Source organism: Macrosteles quadrilineatus, unplaced genomic scaffold, assembly GCF_028750875.1.
Source record: "Macrosteles quadrilineatus isolate MER2022 unplaced genomic scaffold, UCM_ALF_1.0 Scaffold_7__1_contigs__length_78375512, whole genome shotgun sequence".
NCBI lineage: Eukaryota > Metazoa > Arthropoda > Insecta > Hemiptera > Cicadellidae > Macrosteles > Macrosteles quadrilineatus.
In genome coordinates this window covers 31824059-31849394 of record NW_026542600.1, presented here as the reverse complement: position 1 = coordinate 31849394, position 25336 = coordinate 31824059, and the positions used below count along the sequence as shown (strand labels likewise).

Below are 25336 nucleotides of genomic sequence, written 5' to 3'. Positions count from 1 at the left end.
ACGATGGCTAAGGTTGTCAAGCAGGCCGTGGCTGTGGCAAACTTGTCCACGATCAAAGTGGAAGCGTGGATGGTGCGGGTCCAAGGTCACAATGTTAGCATATCTTGTCATTGCAGTTATCAAGGATGTCAGTTGACGATGGCTAAGGTTGTCAAGCAGGCCGTGGCTGTGGCAAGCTTGTCCACGATCAAAGTGGAAGCGTGGATGGTGCGGGTCCAAGGTCACAATTTTAGCCTATCTTGTCATTGCAGTCATCAAGGATGTCAGTTGACGATGGCTAAGGTTGTAAAGCAGGCCGTGGCTGTGGCAAGCTTGTCCACGATCAATGTGGCAGCGTGAATGGTGCGGGTCGTGTAGCTGCGCGGTGCGCGCACACTCAACCACCTCCGCCTCATTGATCTACTGAGAGCACCGCACAGTGACTCGTACCAGTCGTCACACTCCTACGTCAGTAAAAACTTACCGGTTGTCGTTCTTTGTGAGTTTTTGTATCTCGTTTTTCGTGTTTGGCGTAAGTAAATATTATTAGTTTAGTTAATAGAACCTAATAGTTAGATTTTAAGTCACGTTTAATACATTAATTGCTAGCTAAAAGAATAAAAAGGTTGTCTGTGAATCTAATAGAAGAGGGAGTGTTGAAGTGACCCTGGTATTCATGGACACTATATTTACGGTCAAATTTCCCCGAAGTCGAGTGAGTAATTCTATACTTGGAACATTATTTGATTCTCGTTATTGCCTGAGTAAACGTAGTATATCGAACTAGTTAAACGCTGCTTAATACTGAGCAATTTATCAAAATTTGTTTTGGCTAAAACATTATCCAGGGGGTTTTGATATGACAGTTTCAATATAAATAATATAATTCCAGTTAGTCTAATGTTGGATATTTTGTAGGCTATAAATGTTTGGTGTACTTCGGTGTCAACCTATCCTTTTGAACCAACTTGGCATTTTGTTATTTAAATACTTTGTGTGATTTAAATACTATATGTCAAGTACCTAGAGTAGTCTAATACTGGCAAATACGAAGGACTATTTGAATGAGTTCATTGACTTCAGGAAAACAATAAAGAAAATAAGAAAACAAAGAAGGCAGATTATTTTGTTTAGTAAATAGCATTATTTCGCCAAAATGACGCAAAAGAACACTAAACCAATCGTAAAAATTAACAATTGACACTGCACCAAACTATTTACTTACATATAATATATGAAGTACGTCTGGATTTATATATTTTCATTACATTCCATTCTTTTGGGATAGATGTGGTAAAATAAAAATCCTCCCTACAATAATAAACCTTACAAAAATATATAATGCAAAAATAAAAATATCTATACTCTGCTTAGCAAAATTGTTAAACTAAATAATAGATAGGCCTAGTCAAATTTACCAAGAAACCTTAGTTCATTCATTGACGTGTAAGATAGAACCACTCTGTTATTGATAATTTTATTTTTGATTTCAAAATTACAATGTTTTTTTTAAATTTGTTAATTGGGTTTACCAACGTTTGAAAATGTTATATTTAGTTATAAACTACTATGAACTGCTTATATATAAGTATAAAACGAATAATAACATATCTTAAAAGTTATAATAAATGCTAAACCTTGGTTGCAATCCATTTTTCCAAAAAATTAAACATTTTTCGAAATCCCCGAGATTTAGATGAAATATTAATTTATCCTAAGACATAAAGTATAGTAGTAAGCTATGGACATGTAGTTTAAAAGCACTCGGCACTAGGCAAAGTTAACTCTCAATGTTAAGAGTAACCACTCACAAACAGTATTTTTGGAAACTCCCTTGAAGTGTTACTTACTTTGATGTACTTTTTAAAAATAGTAATGATTAGCTACTATGTAGTTAGCTTAAGTTAATTATAATTTTGTAACAATCATACCTTATTTTTGAGACAATTTCAAGGAGTATAGTAACAATGATAGTGCTCATAAAATACGCCAACAGACAACGATTCTAAATTCTAAATGGTTTTGGTCTCTCCAAGGCTACTCAAGCGATTTTTGTGTTGTACGTCTTTAAGAGAACATTGTGTCAATGTTGTTTAAGTAATTGCGTGATTTTTAAGTACATTATGTAAATATTGCTTGAACAATTGCGCAATTCTCAAATACATTCTGGTAAATTTTGTTTGAAGATTTGGGAAACTTATAAGTAAATATTGTTTGAGTAGAACTGTAGTAAGTTCATAATGTTAGATGTTGTGTTTGCATTGCACAACCTTTAGATACATTGTTGAACGTTGTTTGGACAACCGCACGGCTTGGATGTCGTAGGCGCAATATTCATGAATAGTATTCAATAAATATTTTGTTATACTGGATTGAATTAAAATAGATTATGTATGTTCCCATTAATCAAAACCATAAAATTGGGTTGTGAATTAAAAAGATGGTTTTTTTCTTAGTAGACATGGGCGTCCATCTAGATTTTACATAATGGAGGGCAGGGGGTTCGGAATAACCCCCCGTATAGAGGGGAGAAAATGGTTGCAGTTTAGGTACAAAATGGTTGAGTTTACGCAATTTTGTACCTAAATTTGCTTTGTCATTTTATTTTTTTACAGTAAAATCTAAAGATTTACGTTTATATTGATGGGCGCCCATGCTAGTATTGTTGTTTAGTGACATAGTTATAATTAGTACACCTATGAGTCGCGCTTATCAGTCCTTTAAATATCTCTGACTATACGGAGTCAGCACAGTTGCAGACAACTAAAAACATCCAAATCAGCATTAAAAATCAAGTAAATTTTTTAAATATCGGTGATAAGTTTTATTGAAAAAAATCAACCCCATTGTGTTTAATAATGTAAAATATATTTTTTATGCAGTACAGGATCAGTTCAACAAAGCTTCCCTTTGGACTAATTTTACAGAAAACTTTAAATTCGGAATGTTAGTATATACTATTAAAACTACTTAAGTAGTTAAACTCATATAACGGTTGGATGCAGAAATAATGACTTAGGAAATCTTAAATGTCATGTAAAATAAAACTGTTCATAAAAATTGCGGTTTCTATAAGAAGTTTTTAGGGTTTCCTTTAAACTTAAAAATTGCAGTAAAATTTAAACATTAGAATGACTTAATCCTAATAATGTAAGACTTTACATTCAAATTTGATGTAAAATTACACTTTTTGACTTATCTTGATAGTCATGGCGTTAGGCGTTCATGCTGTGTAATGCTCCCTAATCTTAACTACGGGTTGTCAGCTGAACAGCAAAATCATGGCAGCACCAAATTACCTATGTTTAAATTGGGACTTTTATGCAGAACAAAGAAAAAAAAGAACATACAGGGTGTTTTTTTAACGCAACCCAAATTACAGGTACCGTGAGACACTATTTAACGACAAAAAAATTAAAGGTACGTTGATATCCCTGTTTTCTTTACTTCATTACCAATCAGCTGATGCTTGTCGCAGACTTATCAATGAGGTTTAGTCTTATTGGGAATTTATTGTTACATGGTATTTTCGCAAACTAAAATAGAGTATATGTATGGTTTGAAATTAAGTTTCTAGGTGTGATTCCAGTACCAAACAAATTAACTATTCATTGACTTGTCAACAATTTACGGAAACCGGATCTGTTTTAAACAGCAACGAAAAACGTAGACCTACAATACTTACTTCTATTTGAGCTTACGGAAAGTACATGTTGAATTTAAAAGTTATTTTAATTCGTGGATGTTTTTTCCAAATGTATTTTTATCTACTTACTTTAAATTGTGACTATTACCGTGCCAAATTGTCGTTAATTAGGTAATTTATTCGTGTTTCCCCCAATTAATTCAGGCTAGGTACCATATATAACAGAACTCCTTATAACTAATTTATATAAATTTAGCATGAAATTAACCAAACATTCACTCAATTGTGTGTAATTCTGGAATACTTGTTTTTACTTACAATTAACAATATGTAGAAATATACAAACATTCATAGGCGATACAGTTGATATGTATATTCGTATGTTATATTCATCTCTACGAAATACAAATTGTTAAGTTTCTAGTTAAAACAAATTATAGGCCCCTACTCTTTACTTGAGTAATTATAAAAAGTAAAATTATAGTCTCAAGCTATAGTAGTCATATTCGAGTTGGTTCACTATTTCATAGTTTTGTGTGTAACAAATAGACGCAGTAAAACATTGTCTACGTCATGATTACACATCTGTACGATTGCTAGGCTTTGTTACATTTTTATCGAGCGCGTCGAACAGTAATTTATTTTCATGTAACTTCTCTCAATCGGGACCACAACTTCTCTGCAATTACAATTGTTACAACATTATTTCACACTATGTATTATTAATCGGACGATGTAATCTAAAAAGGATTATTTTATGTAACAGAAACTTTTTCTTTAGTTTTTCAGTTTAAAACAACACAAAACTGATTGTTCGTATGGGAATGACGAACTAGCTTAACATTACGACGAGCAGGGGTTACTGCGGCATTAGAATATACCACAGTAACCTCTGCTCGTCGTAAGAGTCGACTAAAAGAGGGGGGAGCGCACCCATTTTTTAGCGTCTCCTCTGCATACCAACATTTCCCGTTTAAAATCAATATACCAACTTTTTTTAAATCACTCTAGTCTATTCTTCTGTATGGCTCTGTGTCCTTTTGTCTCCCAATGCGTTGAACGTCTATTCAGGTAGAGAGTACAGGCTAAAAACTAGGTCTTTCTTGCACATCCCAGGCTGCCGGATAGTACAGGGGCCCGGGTCAGAATTGCCGGCAATGACCTGGCTGTCCTATCATCCGGCGAAAATCTCTTTGGCCGTAGTAGTGCCGGATTGCACCAGTATAGGGCCCTGTTGCGGCCTTTTTGCGGTTAGGGCTCTGCCGAGATGTAGTAACACTTCGGCCCAGTAACATTTCGGCCAAACTCAAATTTCTTAGAAAAACAGTATCACTTCGTCCCACTTGCTTTTACAGATGATTAAATAAGCTAATGGAGTAACATTTCGGCCCGACGAAAAATTGACAAGGGTTGAGGAACGCAGTTCAGGTAGTAAGAGGTACATGACCTGTATACTTTGCAACCACCCTCTGGTGGAATGTCGCCCAACCGTCACCAATTGCATCCTCTGACCTCACATGACGGAGAATCGGTGGAATCTTACCTTACCTAACCTAACCTAACATAACCTAACCTAACCTAACCTGTCAAATATTTTGTTGGGACGAAGTGTTACTAGTGGGCAGGTAGAGAGTTGGACCGTAGGTCACATCTGAGGGTTGCGGGCCGAAATGTTACTGGGCCGAAGTGTTACTTGGGCCGAAGTGTTACGACACGTCTGCCGAGGCCACTGCATTGTCTGGGGCGTTCTGGGTTTTGGGGGACGCAGGGCATGGAGTATAGCCGTGCATGATGTGAACCAGGGTGACATTCTCACGAGGGCACAGCATATTGAATTGAAACAATTGAAAAAATGGCAGAACACAACCAAAAAGAAAACTTTTCAAATGTGCAAGAATAAAACTTCTGGTTCCCTAACCCAAAAAGAGGCAGAAACGACACCTGAAGTGGGAAGTATGGTTTTTTTCGGGTCACAGGTACTTCCAGGCCTTTTTACACAGAATGGGGAAGGCTGCCTGCCCGATATGTCTGTACTGTCCCAGACACGGCCGAGCAGCAAGTGGCGAGCAAGTTTTGCGTCAAGTGGCATGTCTGCCGAGCCTCCTTGATCTCTGAGATCGGTGTCGATATTACTCCCAACAACATCGTTGGAGCTATGTTCTAGGGGGAGGGAACCTGGAACTGTGTAAAGCAGTTCATCGAGGTCATACTTCGGGAAAAGATGGTTGATCTTGATCGGCCTTAGTTTTCTGAGGAAACTAGAAGGAAAGCCCTAGTGGCGTAGTTTAAAAGGCCTAGCTTGAAGTAATGTGCTAAACAGTTCCAGGCTAGTGTCCTAGGAGATGAGGAGGTTTTTTTAGCCGGTAGTCCGGGGACAACGCACCCGCGGGAGTCCGGCACTACTGAGAGGCCATTGAGCATCTCAGTGTGCGTAAATATATTTTTAACTTCTCCCCATAAAAAAAAAAAAAAACATTATAAAGGGTGGATATATCAGAGTGTACAATATACTCACAGGTGATTTTACAAGCTGCTTGTAAATCTCAGGTGTAAAATCACTCTTAGCTTACAATCGGTTTGTTAAAAACTGGTTGACAATGCCTCTAACCAAAGTCATGTGTGAGTACTTTTCATGATCGAAAATGTCGAAAGTCAAAAGAATAGTCACTAATTAACTAGTTAGTCACTGATTAACTGCTTCTTATTAATCCCATTTGTCAGCTGTCATTTCCTCTTAGAAATGTGTGGCTTTGACGTGCATCCCATTTGCTCCATTCTTACAATTTAAGAAACTCCGGGAAAACTGTGAAGCGTTCATACTTTTAAACAGTAAAGGCCACGTTTTACTCATAAACGAATCGGAAAACACTAATCGTTCTATCGGCCCACAACTATAGTGGGTTCGCGCACACAACTGGCAAGTTGGATGTAAATTTTCTCAGAGTAATCAAGCCTTTTCACGTGTGTGTGTGTTTTTCTCATCGAAAACGCGGACAATCTACGGATTTCTTATTCATTTGCCCGGAGTAATTTTAAAATCGGAGTAATCTTAATGCGATATTTCTGTTGCACCAGTTTTATTTACATTTCACAGTCCTGAACGGACGGCTCAGCAGTAAAATTTTCAGGGACATTTAATGTATTGTTGTATTTTAAATAAATAAATCTTACTAAATTTTGAACGATACAAATCGAAAATTGCAACTAATATTTTCACTTCAAACTAGATTAAATCTTAACATACAGAGTGATTGATATTAGTGTGCTAGCTGTTTTATTAAAAAACTATAAGAGATATCAAAAAAAGTTAAATGGTAAGTGCCCTGGATTTTTTATTTTAAAAATTGTAGTCAAGTCGAAAAAAATATTTTAGCCGCCATTTTTACAATATGGCCGCGAACTTTGATTTTCTTGTGATGTATTTTATGTATTCCAGTAGAAACTGTAATTTTAAGACGATTTTACTCCTGTGTTTTTTTTTCATAAACCTAACCGTTTTGAAGATAATAATGGTTAAAGTTTTGAAATTTCGGCATGAGAAAGAGTTTCGATGTAGGCCTAAGCAAGCTAGCCAGCTGTTTTATTTGAAAACTATTCGAAGTTTCACAAATTTAACCATTATTATCTTTGAAACGGTCAGGTTTATGAAAAAACACAAGAGTAAAATCGTCTTAAAATTACATCGTCTACTGGAATACATAATAAAATACAGGGTGTTCCATATGAAAAATCAAAGTTGGAGGCCATTTAGGAAAAATGGCGGCTAAAATATGTTTTTCGACTTTACGGCAATTTTTAAAATAAAAATCCACTGCACTTACCATTTAACTTTATTGATATCTCTTATAGTTTTCGAATAAAACGGCTGGCACACTTATATCAATCATCCTGTATACATCATCGGTGCAAAACGCAAAGCCCGTGGTTGTATAACACACGTGTAAATTGCTCTAAACCCTCATATATGCTGAAACGAAGCTATATATTTATTCTATTATAAAATCTTAACAGTTCGGGATTGCAAGCTAAACAAACGAAACTAAATTTATATTCAGATTCATAAAATTGTACAACTTCTTAGAATCAATATTGATCTGAGGCTTGCAACGGCTTCTCTCATGTCAGATTCTATATTAATCTGTAAAATAACGTTTAGCTAACATAGCAGATCTGTAATACGATTCAGGCGTTTACAGATCTATAAGTGTTGTGTAATATTTGAATTAGTGTATAATCGTTTAGAATAGGGTGTTTACCATGATGCCATATTTTTATGGCATTATACTTCTAATAGGAGTTGGGTTTCAAAGCTATGATTTATAAGCTTTTTCAGTATTCACACCATGTAATTTAAAATCAAAAGAATAGTCAGTTTCAGTATTTATAATGTTTGAGGAGATGACTTAATTTTTACTTTTTTAATTTGTTGCTTGATTAGTATTTCTATTTCATAAATTGTCGTCTTGACACTAATCTTCTTTGTTAATGTTTATCAAATGGACGTAATATTATTATTTATGGTACAGTAAAAGTGCCTACATGTAAATACACTTCTTTACTGTGAAATGTACACAAATTTACGTTGCCCAACCTGAGAGTGAGAATTATTGAGTGAATATAAAATTATTACATACTCGGTAAATAAACATAATGCCCCACTGCAGCAATCCAGCATACTAAGCGAATTGCCATTTGTCTGATCAGATTCCACTAAAATAATCCCTTAAACATGTTAGATTTATTCCCTATTTCTATAACATTGGGTTAAGTGAGTACGTAGGTTTGCTGCTACAAGGAATACAATAAAGTATTTTTTTTTTATTTAAATTACAATAGTCTGTTCATAAAGAAGCAAAAATGTTAGTTATTCTTGATAAGATGAGAATTTTTATTTATGGTCTTTTAGGATTTTCTCCGTAACCATTTGACGTACAGAACCTTTTCAACGCCTTAAATTATTGGATTTTGAGCTTAACATAATGGTTTTATAAGAAACTGCGAAATATTATATTTTGAGGGCCAAAAATGGGAAACCCCAATTAATTGTTTAAGTTTTGATTATTATTTAATGTAAGTTATTTATTGTTATGTATTTATTTATTGAAGATAATTGTTTCAAGATTAAAATGTTATGAATACAAAAAATACTACATAAAACCTCGTTCCCATAGTTTGACCATGCTTGTTCACGAACTCGTTCGAATAAACGCAAGGTTACTACTGTAGTTTGCAACTAAATTTAATCAAAATCGGATAATTTTTACTCGAGTTATCGTGCTAAAGGACACTTTTATTTATAAAAAAGAAATATGAATTTGAATGAATTGTGTTTTTTGGTCTCTGGGGGGGGGGGTCAAAACGAAAAAGTTAACTGGTCCAGGGCCTGGGCACAGACAATATAATACTCTGTTGTCTGTGGCCTGGGTCTTACGATGAAAAAAAACCCCTATGGCAATAGTTCATTCTCTACATGGAAAATTCACTAAAAGGTGATATATTGGTCAAAATTCAGATTTAAGAAAAAACTTAGCCAAATGCAAAACACGTGACGGATGAACCCATAAATGTCATTAAAATAATATGTTTCGATTTTTTACTGTCCCGATTTCTGATCTTTAAAAAGTAAAAAATTGTGAATGGCAATACCGATTATATCTCTCAGCAAACATATACCACCTAAAAATATGTGACATAAAACCAAGTTATTTTAAGGACTAAACCTCTTTTGGGATATAAAAAACTTAAATCGAACAAATTAAATGTTTTAATCGAGAAAACACATAGATTTCACAAATTATACTTATAAACTATTGCTTAATAACATAAGTATTTCTCCAAAAGTTTATCCGACAAGAAGTAAAATGTGGAACGATCGCTTGATGAAAGTTAATCAAAAACTAATTCCGAGAATGGTCGAGAACGCAGCTAGCAGTATGCTGGCGCTCCGACTGTTCTCTTTCTAATCTATATAATGTATATCTCGAGCAATGGCTTCACCTAGCTCTTTGTGTCAAGCTGAATAGAAATTATACGTCCGTACTATCAGTAGGAATGTAAAAAAGAAACACATTTTAAATGTCTTCTCATGTCAATCAAAACTTTGTTAGGTCATACATTTTACTGCGTGAACTGAGAATTGAAACATTATTTAGTTGTTTGTATACATGTATACTCGTATAACTGTTGTTTGGTACTGTAAAATGTGCATTTAACAAAGTGTATATTTTACATTTTCTTTTTAGAGGCAGGTAGTAGCATTTTACCTTTACGTCTGCCCATCCAAAACGGCTTCAAGTCCATATTTAGAACTTCTCTGGTCTCAAGGGATGCATATGCAGGGCGTCCACGAACTCTCTACCCACCTTTGAAGGTTCCTAGACCGTCGAACTCAAATAATAATAATACAAATTTCCAAAAATCAAAGTTTATCTGTACCGCCTCCAGTTTCGATATAAAAATCGGTTCACAATAAGGGACAAAACTAATTTTTAAGATAGCCTACTGTGTGCAAAATATTTATGCTCATTGGGTAAATAAATATTAAAACAACTATTTGTTTTAGCTAACTTGCAGTAGTGTCACCCAAAGATCACAAATATAATGTTTAATACACAGTACTGTAGGCTATCTAAAAATGAGTCTTCTCCATGATTTATGAACAGATTTTTGTTAATTTTTGTAAATAAAACATTAACGCGGTAGTTTTTTTTTTTTACCTATGTAGCTTTTATGTCATTTACGTTTTAAATCATTTGATGGCCAAAATTTTGAAACTAAACAATTTAATAAGAAATGTAAAAATATTTCTTTAATTCTTAAATCTATTTACCAAATAACAATTCACTACAAAAGTCAATTAACAGATGAAAAGCAGTTTTGCAAATAAATAAAATTGCGGTTGTACTGGTAACTTTTAATGAATTAAACGTAGTTACAGAGTAGTGAGTAGTCTAGAAGTTATGGTTCAAATATCGCCAATCACCGATCAACAAGGGGTTTTATACCATCCTTAACCTGTAGGCTTATTCTAAAAAATATGGGGTTTTAGCCAAGAATATCTCTATAAAACCCTGCAATGGAGACCTCCCCCCACGACAAACCAAATATTAAATTGATATTTCAGGTAGTTACTGACAACTTAGTCGTTTTATTTTAACAAGTTACATAAAACCCTGTACATTTGACAAAGTTAAAATATCACACTACTCCTAGCAAATTTTCAAAAGTTAGAATTGCACTTACCTCTTGTTAATCTTGTGGAGCAGCCTTGTTTAAAAAATCTTACTTCGTCTTTAATTATTTGCTTATCTTCAATCTCTTCAATCTTTGTTTCCATTCTTTTGATTGTATTTTTTAGCTAACGAACCCGATATCTGATATTATTTAATAATATTTTAGCAAATTTATCCGAGAGAAGTAGCTGCTAATAGTGAACTAACTACACTGTAATTTAAACTGTAGTGTCCCTTCACACATTTCTCTAATAGATTAATACACTTTATTGTACAGTAGGACACTAAAAAAGGAAATTTGTAGGAAATAGGAAATAAGGAAATAAATCAATTAATGTAATTCATTAGTCTAATTGGAATTTAATAGGTACAACAATGTTTATGTTCCTTGTGGCGGCAAACCTACGCAAAGTGGATACTCACAGAGACGATTTATTCGTGAAACTAATCGAACATTTATTTTAACTATAAACCTGTGTGCATACGTACTTATTATGCAGAATTGCTGAGACGATGAATTTATACTTCCCCTGAGGTTAGACATTCGCTCATCATAGTTGAGCACCATAAAAACCAATAAAACACTGTAATCTGACGATTCAATTTTGAGGGCAATGCTGTGCCAAAATATACCCACTTACGAACAACTCAAGATTGTAGCAATGGTTCTTAAATATCAAACCTGTAAAGTGTATGGGTCAATTAAAGTAACTTTAAAATTGAAACTTTACAAACAAAGGTGTTTCCTCGACGTTCAGCCCTTGCCGGCTCGGGTGAGAGCCATGTAAACATACATGGGGCGTTTCTCCGTTTCCAAGTACATACTTGAAGTTTTGTAGAGCAGAATCTAATGTTGGTCTGTTTGGTTGCTTCGCAGATCATATCACGCATTGATTTAAAGATGAGCGAAAAGTCCAAGTAAAAGATCAGTAATTTATACATTTATAGTTTAAAAGGTTAAGAGTAATCCATAATAGTAACTACAGTGAGATGAAGATAATGCAGGTCTCGAACCTGTAGAGTGTTTGTGAACTGAACACAGAAATCGCTTAAGTAATATCCGGCTCGAAGGATCATTAATTAATGTAGAGTGTTTGTGTGTATTAATGAAAAATTAAGAGAGAAAAATGAGTAAAAAGAAGAACAGAATGGAATCATGTTTATTTTACAATATTGAATTGATTAACAATCAATGATCAGATATTGTTATTAATTTTAAACGGCATAAAGAAAATAATAGCTAAAAGAACTGAACATGAACCAGTAGTGTTAGATTTTTCAACCCAAGACGAACATAGAATAAACCTATATTATATAAATAAAGCGTTGATGTACCTGCGTAATAATCCTGTAGAATCGCTGTCATTTTCGTTGATACCCCAAAGCACGATAATTCGAAAATTAAAGCCCCCCAATTAGCGGTCAATGGTATAAAAAACAGATTTGAAGTCTACAAAAAAGCATATAATTTTCCCCTTTTAACTGACAGTTGCAATTTTACGATACCATTTAAATAAAATATGTTGTCTATTATTTTGAGTACCCTTGCCTGAATCCCTCTTGAAACTCTGTAATTTGATGATTGAGATAACTCCAGTTTCGGAGTCCATTATTTATGAAAACTAAAAAAAATTTCCCTAATTCTATTTGTCACTTAATTCTAATGGAATATACCTTTAATTTGATACCAATCTCGATATAGGCCTACTTTGAAGACTATTGGCCGACTTCTCGGTAGGACGTCACCCGAGCCTTGAAAATTCTTTTAAACGGCCTGAAACTATAATACATTATAACTATAAACTGAATATAGTATTGTTTCTATAGATTTTATAGTTTAGGAGTAACAACAATTTCAATCCAGAACTTTTTAACAAACTTAAACATTATCTTGAATATTATAGGACAATAGTCCTGACTATCACCTAGGAGTACCGCTGCGGTAGACTCCAAATTTAAAAACTAAAAACTAAGGAGAACAAAGAGTTGCCGCAGAGGTATTGGGTCAAACTGGTCAATTGGATACGTTGTATATGTGTATAGATGTATAGGTGTAAACTGCGCTTTGCAGCAGGTAGATCCAGCCGGGATGTATATATTCTAGGAGCGGTGCACAACTACTGTACTTTCCTGCGAGAACTAAAAACTAATTTCGTTTATAACGAGAGAAAGGTTTGAGCAGTCTTGAAGTAAGGTCATTTTTCACTAAACCATATATGAGGAATCCCTTAAAAACCTTTTCGTCATAATCAAAATATAGGATATTCAAAATACCCCCGCCGCAGCAAACCTGCAGACTAAGCAAACTTCTATTTGCCTGATTGGATTTTCAATCTAATTAAATAACATTAGGTTTAACAAGTACCTAGGGTTGCTGCTACAGGGAGGGTTATAAATTGTGTCTTTTTAGTAAAATATTAATAGCTTAATATAAAATAAATAAATTTGCCAAGCTTGATTAAAATATATCCATAAGCAAGCAAACTACAGCAGTTCACTTATTCTCCACAAGGATAACGTGGGAATTTTAAATTTACAGTTATTTAATTTTTCTTCGTAACCAATAACCGTAAAAAAAACACTAAAATATCCTAAATTATTTGTTTTGAAGCTCTACAAAATTGGTTTCAAAAATCAAGAAATCTTATGTTTTTATGGTCAAAAATGAGAAAACCCAATTTTTACTCCATAGATCCCCCCATAGAATCCCATTTCCATGTCCGATCATGCTGGTTCACGAATTCATTCAAATTTATCCTGCCCTACATCTTCAAGCCAAATTTAATCAAACTCTGACAAAAAATGCTCAAGTTATCGCGTTCACGGACGCTAAAATATATACATTTGAACGAATAGTGTTTTTGGCCTCTAGGGACACCAAAATGAATAAAGTACATCGGTCCCGGATCTAGGTCTTACCGTGCCACCTACGGTAATAGCTACTTCCCGATAGGGGAACTCTCTAATATCATAAAAATATACCCTAAAATATTAAACGAAACATTTAGTGTACACTAGCTGCCAAATGTTACCAACACGAAATACGCTTAGAATGCTTCAGATGTTACAGTAGGATGTGGAGTTCAATGCCACCTGTAAGCTACCGTGTTCGTGTAAATAATGTTTATTGAAGTACAAGGATGGCAAACTGTGAGCCCGAGCCACGTAAGGAAGATTTGTTAAGTTGTGTTCACGGGCTCAAGCGTATTTACTCCCAAACAACTTGGATTAATCGCGGCAAGAAAGTTCATCACTGAAGGCAAACACATTTATGTAGAAATATTACTTTGCAAAATAGCCCTTATCCGTCACTATGACTGTATAAATAGTCTGTTCAAATAGATGACAAGCAGTAAAATATCGCAAACTATTTACACTAATTTTTGCTTATCAACGTTTCTCCTATACCGGTTCGTTTATTAGTCACACAATTCTTTAGAGGTATACATCTTGACAGCTTCGTAAAAATAGTTCAAAGTTTAGCTGTTATTTGATGAATAATATTGTATTATATTATGGCACTTTTGTGTTTTACGAAGTACTCATTTTTTTAGGAAACCTTGGATGCTATTTAACTTCACGTCGTGTGAACTGTCCTAAAAAATAACTTATTACGTCCAAGTCTCCATTAGGTACTATTTAAAACTTAAATATCAGAATTAATTGATTTTTTATTTGGCCGATGGAGTATATAGTATAGCGCACTCGGTATACTATGCGTACGTATACTATGGATATACGAGGGTTCTACCCGGTCAATTCAAGATGGCGGCTGAACATGCCTCTACGGTACAGGCTCTCAATACTCTAAAACTAATTTGTTTCCAATGATTGTGTGCTTTTTGTGCTCCAAACATATAAGAGCTTGCAATGGTTGGTGATAAATTAATGTGCAACCATTATTTAGAAGCTAAATTCACACGTGAAAAAGATTAATTTACGGATTTTCGAAATGATTTTGTAAATACTTAAAGAAACAATTACGAATTTTCAGTTCATCCAGGGAATAATTTGGATCTTTGTGAATATTAACAGTTCACTTCAACTCTATAAACACTTTAATAATACTACGAGGTTCTTTTTTGTAGGACCATGTTAACCAGCCGGCGCAACGGCGGGCCGTGGAACCCTCCTGAAGGTCTCAATTAAAAACACCCCCGCTGCAGCATACCTGCAGACTAGGCCTGATTCCATTTTCATAAAAATATTTCCTTAAATTTCAAATTCATTCCCTATTTAAATGACATTAGGCTTAATGAGTACTTAGGTTTGTTGCTACAGAGAACCTTATAAAGCTTGTTTGATCCATGTTGGGTGAAGTAAAACAATGTTCCGTTTCAATTGTATACTCAAGTCAGGTTACACCGCACTATTCCCATGCGCTCTTTTAGCGCCCCACTCTGTTTAGGAAATCAAAGACTTTACTTGTATGCAACTGAGAATTATATCAGTACTATATTTAATTTTTACTTTACAAATAAAATTTGTGTTTTGGCTATCAAGGAAACTTTATTGGAAACAATTTGCAATCAATACGCACCAGGTCATAAAATGAAATTTTGTTTGACAGGGCAAACAACAGGCTGTTACCAGAGCAAAATAGTTTAGTAAATTTATGTAAGAGCACTCAGATAATGATATCTAAAATTTTCTAAGTACCCCTGTGAAATTAAGAATAATACTTAGCACTTACCAGTCGAAATGAAGTATAAAACTCATTATATATTTTTCACAAGTACGACCACAACGACAACCTATAAACAGATTTCTTGAAACTACATATATGATTATATAATTCCTAAATTAGATGCACATATTCCATATATTGCCCATTAAAATTCTTCGAATTGTTGTCTCTAGTGTGATGAATTATTTTAGTCAGTTCTGTAGACGGTTGTCAGTTGAAATTGAAATGGAGGGTTAAAAATACAATCACAAGAACAACTGATATAGGCTACAGATTTTTTGAAATACATAGGTAACTTATAAGATAATTAGAGGCACGTGTTCAGTATAGTACTAAGTATAATTTGAAATATCGCCACATTCTCATTCGTAGACAATTCTTTGAACTATTGTCGAGAATTTTCATCAGTTAAAATTGGATATACAATTTTTTTTATATAAAACCTATAGGTTTTACAGATACGACCACAAAAACTAGAATACAGATTGGTGAAAATACACAAATTATGAAGATGATTCCTAAAGCATTGGCACATGTACCAGTCTTATTTTTGGAATCGTTGCCTTTTCATGAGCTGAACAATTTCGTAGTTCTTCAGACGATTGTCGATTTTCGAGTATTTTCGAGCAGGAAGGCCAAGACGACGTGGCGATGGCGTTGGGGCAGATATAAGACCTTGATTGTGTTATATCGATTCTGTGATCTTCACCACCAAGTATCAAGACACGAGCTGCCTCTACAGTTTGGTCTGAATAAATTACTCCTCCTTAAAATTACTACTGTGAACTCTCTTTTCTTGTTCCTGGATTCCGTGATGGGGTGTAGTATGGATTGATAATTGAGGTGATCCAAAATGCTGGATAGTAATTTAGCATGGAATCATTAAGCATTTTATAGCAATGCAAGTTTGTAATATTAGGAAATGTTATAAAGGACAAAACGTTTACGGCCCAGTTTTATTTTGAAATGAAGATTTTTATGGTAAAATATACTTTGGTGCAGTGTAGATGCCGCCGTCGCAACCAGCTGTTTGGAGTACTGCCATCAACATCTTCCTTCCCGTACATTTCCTGTTGCCCCATCCCTAGTCTTATATTTGAAAAATGCAGTTTCATAAAACCTACGTTCTGTTTTACAGTAGTCCACAAACTGCTTAATACATATTACTGTACAACTAATGTCACAAATTGGAACAAATTCCTCATTCACTTTGGATAATGCAACAGATTTTAAATTTGATAACTCTTTCGATTTATCTCTGTATTATTCGATCCCGGTATTCAAACGCCAACGTTGAGTGTATTATTTTTTCTTGTATTAGGGATAATCCGCGGAGCTCGCTCTACTCTTTTGTTAATACTAGGGGAACCTAGTATTTCTTTGTTACATTCAGCTGTTGAAATAACGAAACAAAAGTAAATATCGAAACACACTTAACTCATACCGTACATACATTAAAATTGCTTTAATCTTATTCATAATAATGACAAATCTTTGAGGAGGTGTGTTTAATCCAATCATTTAACAACCTTTGTTTATGTATTAAAACAACTAGCAAACAACTAGTGTCATGAAAATATAGAGAGAGATTTTCGTAGTTTAATTTGTTAAATAATCAACAAATAAAAAATAAAATACATATTAATTCACCAGAGTTAGCTTGTAAATTGAAACATATGTCATACAGACAGCATTTGATCTTTTTAGAGAATACATTTAGCGGACTGAGTTTTAGTATTCAATAAATCAGCCAACTGTAAATCTTCCTTGATTTATTCACACAATGAGCGTGAAGCTTGAAGGGAGATAAACGTTTAGAAATAGTACATAGTTTGAAACAGGATTGAGATTCATTATGAAATTGCGATTAACTTAATTAATATTAGCTAAAGGGACACAAATTTACACGTTTTTTTCATAATCGATTTGTGCAGTTCAGTAAGTTCTATATAACGTACAAAACTATCATTATTCCATAGAGGTTAAAAAGCAATTCGCATAATGAATTCAGTATTCATCTGTAGCGTAAATACACTGAAAATTAAGTAAATAAAATACTTTTAAATTCAGATAATTATATATACCTATATTATAACTGATTTACCCATACTAGTTATATATCCTTTGTTTAACGTTTTAGAATTTTAGAATTTTAGGACAGTTTAACGCAATAAAAAAAATACAGTTAATAGATTTATTTGTCAAACGTTTTATCATTACCTTGAAATACAATCTACATCGCTGGTAAAACTACGTCTATATTATGTATAGCTGCAAAAGTCTCTTCATATCTTTTCGCAAACTATTGCACAGACTGGTTTGGATCCACATCAAACTTGGCCAAGTTATCAGAAAATATACTAGTTTCAGAACGAACAAAACGAATTAAGTTTATATTTTATTCAGAAACACATGCAGTAGTATCACAATAAGTAGGAGTATTGTGAAAACTTATTATTTGGCTCGATCGATCTTAGCAGTGGAAGAACAATAGGACAGCAGCAGTGTAAACAAGAGCTTGTCAGAATAGCTATTGGATTATATTCAGCTCGGGGCAGCTGCGATCACTATGAGTCGAAATCGATACACTCAAACATCGATTCTACGAGGATAGCAAATATATTTCCTCGAAAGGAAAACATTTTTTCATTGTTGTATTGGTAGATGTTCAAAATTTATTTGTATCCCTAAATGTGTTTTGAAAGTAAATAAACGCACAAACTTCAATTCCACGAAAATGTGTTACCAATTGTGTAGTTTTTTTTTATATTTCACCTACATTGGACACCAAATAAACAAGTTTATTTGGTTCCTATTCAATAGGGGTTTATGACAATGTTTTTGTCCAGTTAAGTCCTATAAAATGACGTCTATTTCGACATGTGATGATTTTTAAGATTGTTAAGGCTTTATTCAAAATGATGTGACTCGTTTATAACTTATCGCTCTTCTATTAACCACGTAGAAAGTAAAACTATTGTATAAGCAATCCTATAATTTCTGTAATCAAATAAAATTGTTTTAAAAGGCATTCACACTTTTCGAAAAACTAGGGAACGAACAGTCTAATAGACGGTAGTAAAAATAACATGATACCTTAATTTTTCTCGTAAATTCTTCGAACCCTCGTTTTAACCGGTTACTAAAATAACCGGTATTTCGCAATTGATCAGTCGCATTAGGTAAATAAATCAGTGTTACTCGTATGATTGATACAATACACACATTTTATTCCAGAGTTCTAATACCAAAATGTTTTTATTAATGCAATTTCCCACTTTTGTATGATATTTTCCAGCCTACGTAATTTATTTTTTACTACGAGCTGAAAAAGTTAATCTTCTCCTTAAAACTACGAGATTGTTATTCAGATCCTGAAATAAACATACTTATTGGACACTTTTTTATTTTTTATTAATTAATGATGCTTACTAACAAAACTTTAACTATAAGATAGGGATGATACACACGTTTGGACAACTCCTTTCAATTAAAAGCACTTAACAAAATAATTTAATCCAACTTGGCATTGCTTAACTTGGTTTGCATCCAAATTTAAATTTTGTTCTGGACTATGCACTATAACGCTTTAGTCTTGATAACCAAGCACTTGGATATTCCCTAGAATGTAACTTGGCCAAAAGTCTGCAATATAGCCTATCAAAAGCTAAGTTGGATAAATATCAACTTAACTTAGTGCTAGGAAATCTGTGTAAATTTACTTGAAGAATGATATTGCTTGGGAATAAGGTGAAATAAAGAAAACATTAGTTAGTCTACAATATTGAAAGTATTTAATGAAACACAATTTTTTACAATAATGTAATGTTGGTAAAACTATTTTTACTGTTCAGATTTGTATGCTATTACATTTATGAATTTAAGTTATTAAATTTAAAATTGTTACGCATTGGTTAAAAAATTAATCCCAGAAAAAATACTGATTGAATATCATACACGCATATTTAATCCTTTTCAATAGGTATGCATTTTTTTAAAGTAACATTTTTGTATATATGTAACATGCAGTAGGCTTAGATAATACGATCTTCAAATGCATTACTCTGAACATAAAAAATACCATTAAAACGTGTGTTTAAAGTTTTAACACTTCAATTACTTCAGACCAACGCTTACATAAAATTTAAAGGCCATCCAAATGGCATAGTTTTGCTAATGGCAGGGCAAAACATGTGTTATACAATCGTATAACTCCGTAAGAACTTTTGATATATAAACCCGTTTTGTAATTGCAATACATGTAATCTTTTGCATACCATTTTTCATTCAAAACCGTACAGCTAAGTTTTCTCTAACAAATTCATTAATGGAATTATTAAAATATCATGTAAACAAAAACATAGTCTTAGAGCCCAGATTACTTAAAACACGAATACAAGACTTGATAAAACAAAACATGTAACAACTGGTGTGTGCTTTTGTTTCTTTGAGTCTTTTAGCTTGAGCGTTTACCACTTTCAGTGTGAAAGAATCTGAGCTTTTGTTGTTTAATTTGAGCCAAGTCCTTACGAAAGTAAACAATCCTGCCATAATAAGGGAGACCTATTACAAATGTAAGTTCTATTACGCATTACATCGTTGGATGTAATAGATATGATATTTTTAATTTACCAATAATAAAACTACTGTTTTGGTTGTCAAATGTTTATAGGCCCCCCAAGGGCCAAGGGTTTATAGGGTGATTTTTAGAACTTCTCACACAATTTAATATTTCTAGGTAGATCCCAAGCGGGTTTTGTTCCATACCAGATGTCATTTATCATTGGCTTATCTCATCTAAAAGAAAGGTCGACGATTGACGGCAGGGTTTGTACAGTTCTTAAAAACGTAAAAAGTCAATCCCGTTAAACACATAACATTAACAATAAATTCTAACCACTTAAGCCAAAAATACCACTCAAGCGTGGATTTATGTTCCACGTGTTTCTCGAGTACGTAATAAACCACAATCTCGTATAACTATGGTTTCAGAGATGTGGTGTACAAAACCTCCACTTTCCAAACTAACGATAGATAACTAGCAAACATAGCGTATATTGTGGGTGTAAAATATACAAACTACCACTAAAGCTGTAGTAAATTATAAACGAAGCCAGGAATTAAAGGGAGATGATTAACCTACTCAGATATGCAATCTACAACTCAATCTCGCTAGCGAATGTCATCACGGGGTTGTGGGTTGACGGACAATGTGTACTCAGCAGATGATTAATTTGATGGTTAAATAAACAACGGGCCGCCATACCATATACTGTAATATCGTACAATATACAATATACTGTAATATCGTGCAACGACCGCCCGACAGTTGACATAATGCAAATAGATACCTGTATGGATTCACTATTCTCTTTGAAGTTCTAAAGACACGATAATTTTAAGTTCCATTAGGCCGGGGCCACACGTGGCGGATCGTCCGCGCGGCTTATGATCGTACGATCATAAGCCGCGCGAAGATGTCCCGGCCACACGGAGCGGATGAACCGCTTCCGGTTGAGGTTTCCCAGCCTACGTACTAAGATTCTAACATGGTTTAATTCACTCGTTCTCGTTGTAGTCATGGAAGAAACACGTATGTTAGTTTGTGCATTAGAAGCGTGTGGTGAGCTAGAGCCTAAGGCAAACCGAAATCATTGGGTCCATCATTTCATAACCGATAAACCATTTGTGTTCCAAACCTTTTACGAGCACATGCGAAACCATAGTTCGGAGTCTTTTTTTGTTACTATCGCATGTAGGCTAGATAGCATCGTTTGACGAGCTACTTCAATTGCTTTGACCGCTTATAACTAAGGAAGATATACTCATGAGAAATGTACAACATGAGAAATCCCACATTGTCTTTAACAAGCTCTATTGATTTGTCTGTATCGAACATTTTACACCTATAAACCGAAACGCACAAGCACAAAATAAAAAAAAACAACTACAAATGCTTGAAAATGAGCTCCAACCGCGCGGACAATCCGTATCGTGTGGCCACTCTCATAAGACTACGTGTGTCATCCCCTCCAACGCGGCTTATGATCGCGCGGACAATCCGCGACATGGCGTGGACAATCCGCCCAGGCGGCTTAGCATCGCCCCGTGTGGCCACTCTCATTTGATTCAATGTGTTGTCGGACCACGCGGATCATCCGCGTGGTCCGTCCGCGCGGATGATCCGCGTCGTGTGGCCCCGGCCTCCGATTTTAGGGACTTGTACGTTTATTATTTACTAGGCCTACTTAGGTTCAGCAGATACGATGATCTGCTTGTATAAAAAAAGAACAAATTAACTACAGAAGTATCAAGTATATCCTCCTTATTGGGGAGAAAATGGTATGTTACGTAACACCACCTAATTATAAAACGGTATCTCGGAAAACATCGATAAACTGTTAAATATTCCAAAATTTTTCTATAAACAAAACACGCTCTTTGAATCGTAAACGATCAATGTAAACTGAGGGGTTTAAAACGTAGCAAGTTCAAAAATGTACTAAATCTCTCCAAATTTATATGTCATGAATTTAAATTGTTATTTCCAATCTCCTGTTCGTAGGGATTCATTTTTAGTAGTATGCTACACAGGGATATTTCAAAATAACATGTGGAAATAATTTATATTTATTTTACATAGAACTACTTTTCCGCCAAAAGTTTTAATTAAAATATTTTGTTTAATTAGCCAACACGGGAAATTGTTTTTTCAAAATCACATGTAGCATAGGTAATAACGAAATAAAACATCATGATCATTTTCAAAAGATATCTCTATTACTGATTGAGAAAATTTGCATGTAATTAAACAAATATTAATTTTAAGGAAAATCGATGAAATGGTTTGGTTCCTGGTTGACTGAGGCGGAGCTCTAAACCGCTTTTTAGGATTTCAGTAATTATTATTTGCGATCGCTTATTGTTAACTATACTAATAATGAGCTATGTTAATTAAAGAGAGATTCTAATCCAAAACATTAAGCAGCAATATATAACAAGGAATGTTTTAATTTATTTTTTATTTACAGTCTTCTTAAAGTTTCTTATTGATAAGGTTTAATTTGTAAATTTTTTTAGGTATGCATTTCTCAATTTATTAAGGATGTACAACTTTGTTAAGAATTCTCTTTAAATGTTTTTGGCGACTCAAAATAGATTAAGACTTGATTATTCAACAAAAGCCATGCAATAAAGTGAAGAAAGTAAAAGTAAAAATAAAAGACAATCCCTTGCCATTTACTGAAGTAATCTCTTAAAGCTTTGCTTAGTACAATCTACTTAGCGAATTAAACGATAAAGTAAAAGTGTTAAATGTTTAAATTCTTAAATTTGGATGTAAATTTTTATTGATAATGATAGCAGAATATTCTCAACCGAATTTAAAATTGTCAAAGTTCGATCGGCTATTGAACTATGAGTGATACAAAGGTTTATCAAACATAATACTTAACATCTTACAACAAGAATAAGCCATACTGTGTGCTGCTTGAAATCGAGCAATTGCTAAGTATTACAGGAGTTATTTTAAAACTGAGTGAATGTGAAATAAATTACTCTCTTAATTATTTTTTTTTTAGTTGATTAGATTCCACTATTTAAATATTAAGTATCATCTGGAAGTACTTACTTTGTTAAGCTTTTTTAAACCCTCTTAAACAATATTTAGACTATTTAACTATGGGGGTTTTTTAGGAGCTGAACTTGTTTATTAGTGTTTTATAAAAATAGTTTAATGTCCCCAAAAGAGTTTCCTGACTTGCAGCAAATAGCTGTCCATGTGAAAATGCAGAGAAGGTAATATCCAGCTGGTCCTTGTAATATCCTTCCATCATACAAAATCAATATTAGATCCTTTACCTGTTATTTCAGTAGGTATCTGTATTATCATGGGCCAAATAATTTTCCCAATCTCCTTGCCGTTATGAGATTGGCAAATTTGAAATATGAATTATGTTAAAATCTGTTTGATGTTTCACTAAATGCGATGAACTTTATAATTTTTTTTTTTAACAATGTGCCTATAATTTGGTACAGTAAGTAATGCTTGTCTAAAATTACCAAACACTGTTTCAAGAATCCGACCAAACATTGATCTCTCCAATTCTTGGGGGTCGTAATAGTTATTTAACATTCTGTCAATTTTCAACATTTAAATTTCTTCAGCAGTTAATTAATGAGTAACTTTTAGGCGGTTTGCTGTTACACTGTTTACTGATACACCATATATTGAAAACTCGTTCACTGGGATGGGATTACTTTATACACTCTGTTACACTTTACAGTAAAAATCATGAAGGTAAACTAATTAAATAAAACCCGCATTGCAACTTGTATCATTGAGTTACTTGAGTTGTTACCTTAAGACTGGATCAGTTATTACAAGAATAAAATAAACAAATGAGAAATATATGTGAACGTCAAAATACTTAAAATAAAAGACAAATATTATTCTATAAGGTTATCATGGAAACCTTTAGAGCCACTGGGGCAAAACCCTTACCTTTGCGTGAGCTCTTTAAATTGACACAACAAATGTCGAAATCGGTTAAAAACTCTAGGAGGGGTCCTGTTCACAAAATAACCTCTTCCAAATTAACGTAAAGCACATGAGTACTAAAGATTGAACCATCTAGCTCGGTTGTTAAAACGCAACATTGACGTATATTTCAGCAATAAAATAATCTTTTAATTATAAAACAATTAATTTTAATAAAATTTATTATAAATTCTAATCCATATCCACTTAATTTTTTTTTAATATCCCTAATCCTGGTCAAAATAAAACTTATCCTACATTTTCATAATTGTTCTGTAAATAAAGCCCATCCTTGATACAGTAATTCTATCCGCTGTCCATTGTAAACATAGCCAATACATTTGACAGTTTATTTACTTACTGTCATTGGTTCAGATTTTTTATCAATCGTAACAAACTAATCAACTCAACCATTCTGTTCAAGCCGCATGGTATTCAAACTGTAGAGTAATGGTGACTGGACTATAATATTAGACTAATTAAAAATGTATTCTATAACTCAAGGAGTTTTTCAACCCCAAAATCAAGTATTATATCCTATAAAAGAAGACGAAGATAAACATTTAATTTAAATATTATTTCATCCAATTTTAGAGAGTTTTGGTACACAATGTTTGCTTAAAACACCAATTTAATTAGAAATCCCGTAAATAAACAGATCTAATTGGACAAAGACTAAGTTAGTAATTGCTGGGGCCTGTGTGCACTGTAGGGTTATGCAAGCCAAAACAGGAGCCGAGACGCTACTGCAGCCCTAATTACAAAATGCACTTCCACTTAGTAATCTCTATTCTCTAGTTCCTGGGGGAGTTTTTAATCGACACCCGATACAAACTACGTTTAAATTCCTAAGAAACCCTCTTTGAGATTGGAGTCATAACATACTAGTCAAGTCTAAAACACAGGGTTCGCCACTACTTTTGGTAACATGTTTGTAATTCCTTAAGAATATAAATTTGTTATACGTACTCCGCATTACCAAATCGTGTTATACACATGATTTTAAATAAGATCAAATACGCCATAAAAAAAAACGTTTTCATAACTTTCCCCATAATTTAGTGATACGTTGATGACTAAACCATAAGCTATAATCTTACTTAGGGAGGGTTCAAGCCCATTAAGAAAAACAATTATTTTAATATCCACAGTAAAATCTAATGTTGAATAAACATTTCTGGATACTGTATTTATATGAAAAATTACTGCAGTAATGTTTTAAATATACAGGGTGTATATAAAGTCCCGCACGG

General features: G+C 33.7%; 1 protein-coding gene across 1 annotated transcript in view; it reads left to right on the top strand.

The window, feature by feature from the left end:
- The first annotated feature begins 412 nt into the window (after window positions 1–412).
- The window catches only part of LOC128998612 (calcium-dependent secretion activator), a 226535-nt gene continuing 201611 nt past the window's right edge, over window positions 413–25336 (top strand). The window contains exon 1 of the mRNA XM_054424824.1: window positions 413–511. The gene's annotated coding sequence lies outside the window, so the exon portion shown is untranslated. The remainder of the gene's footprint in view (window positions 512–25336) is intronic.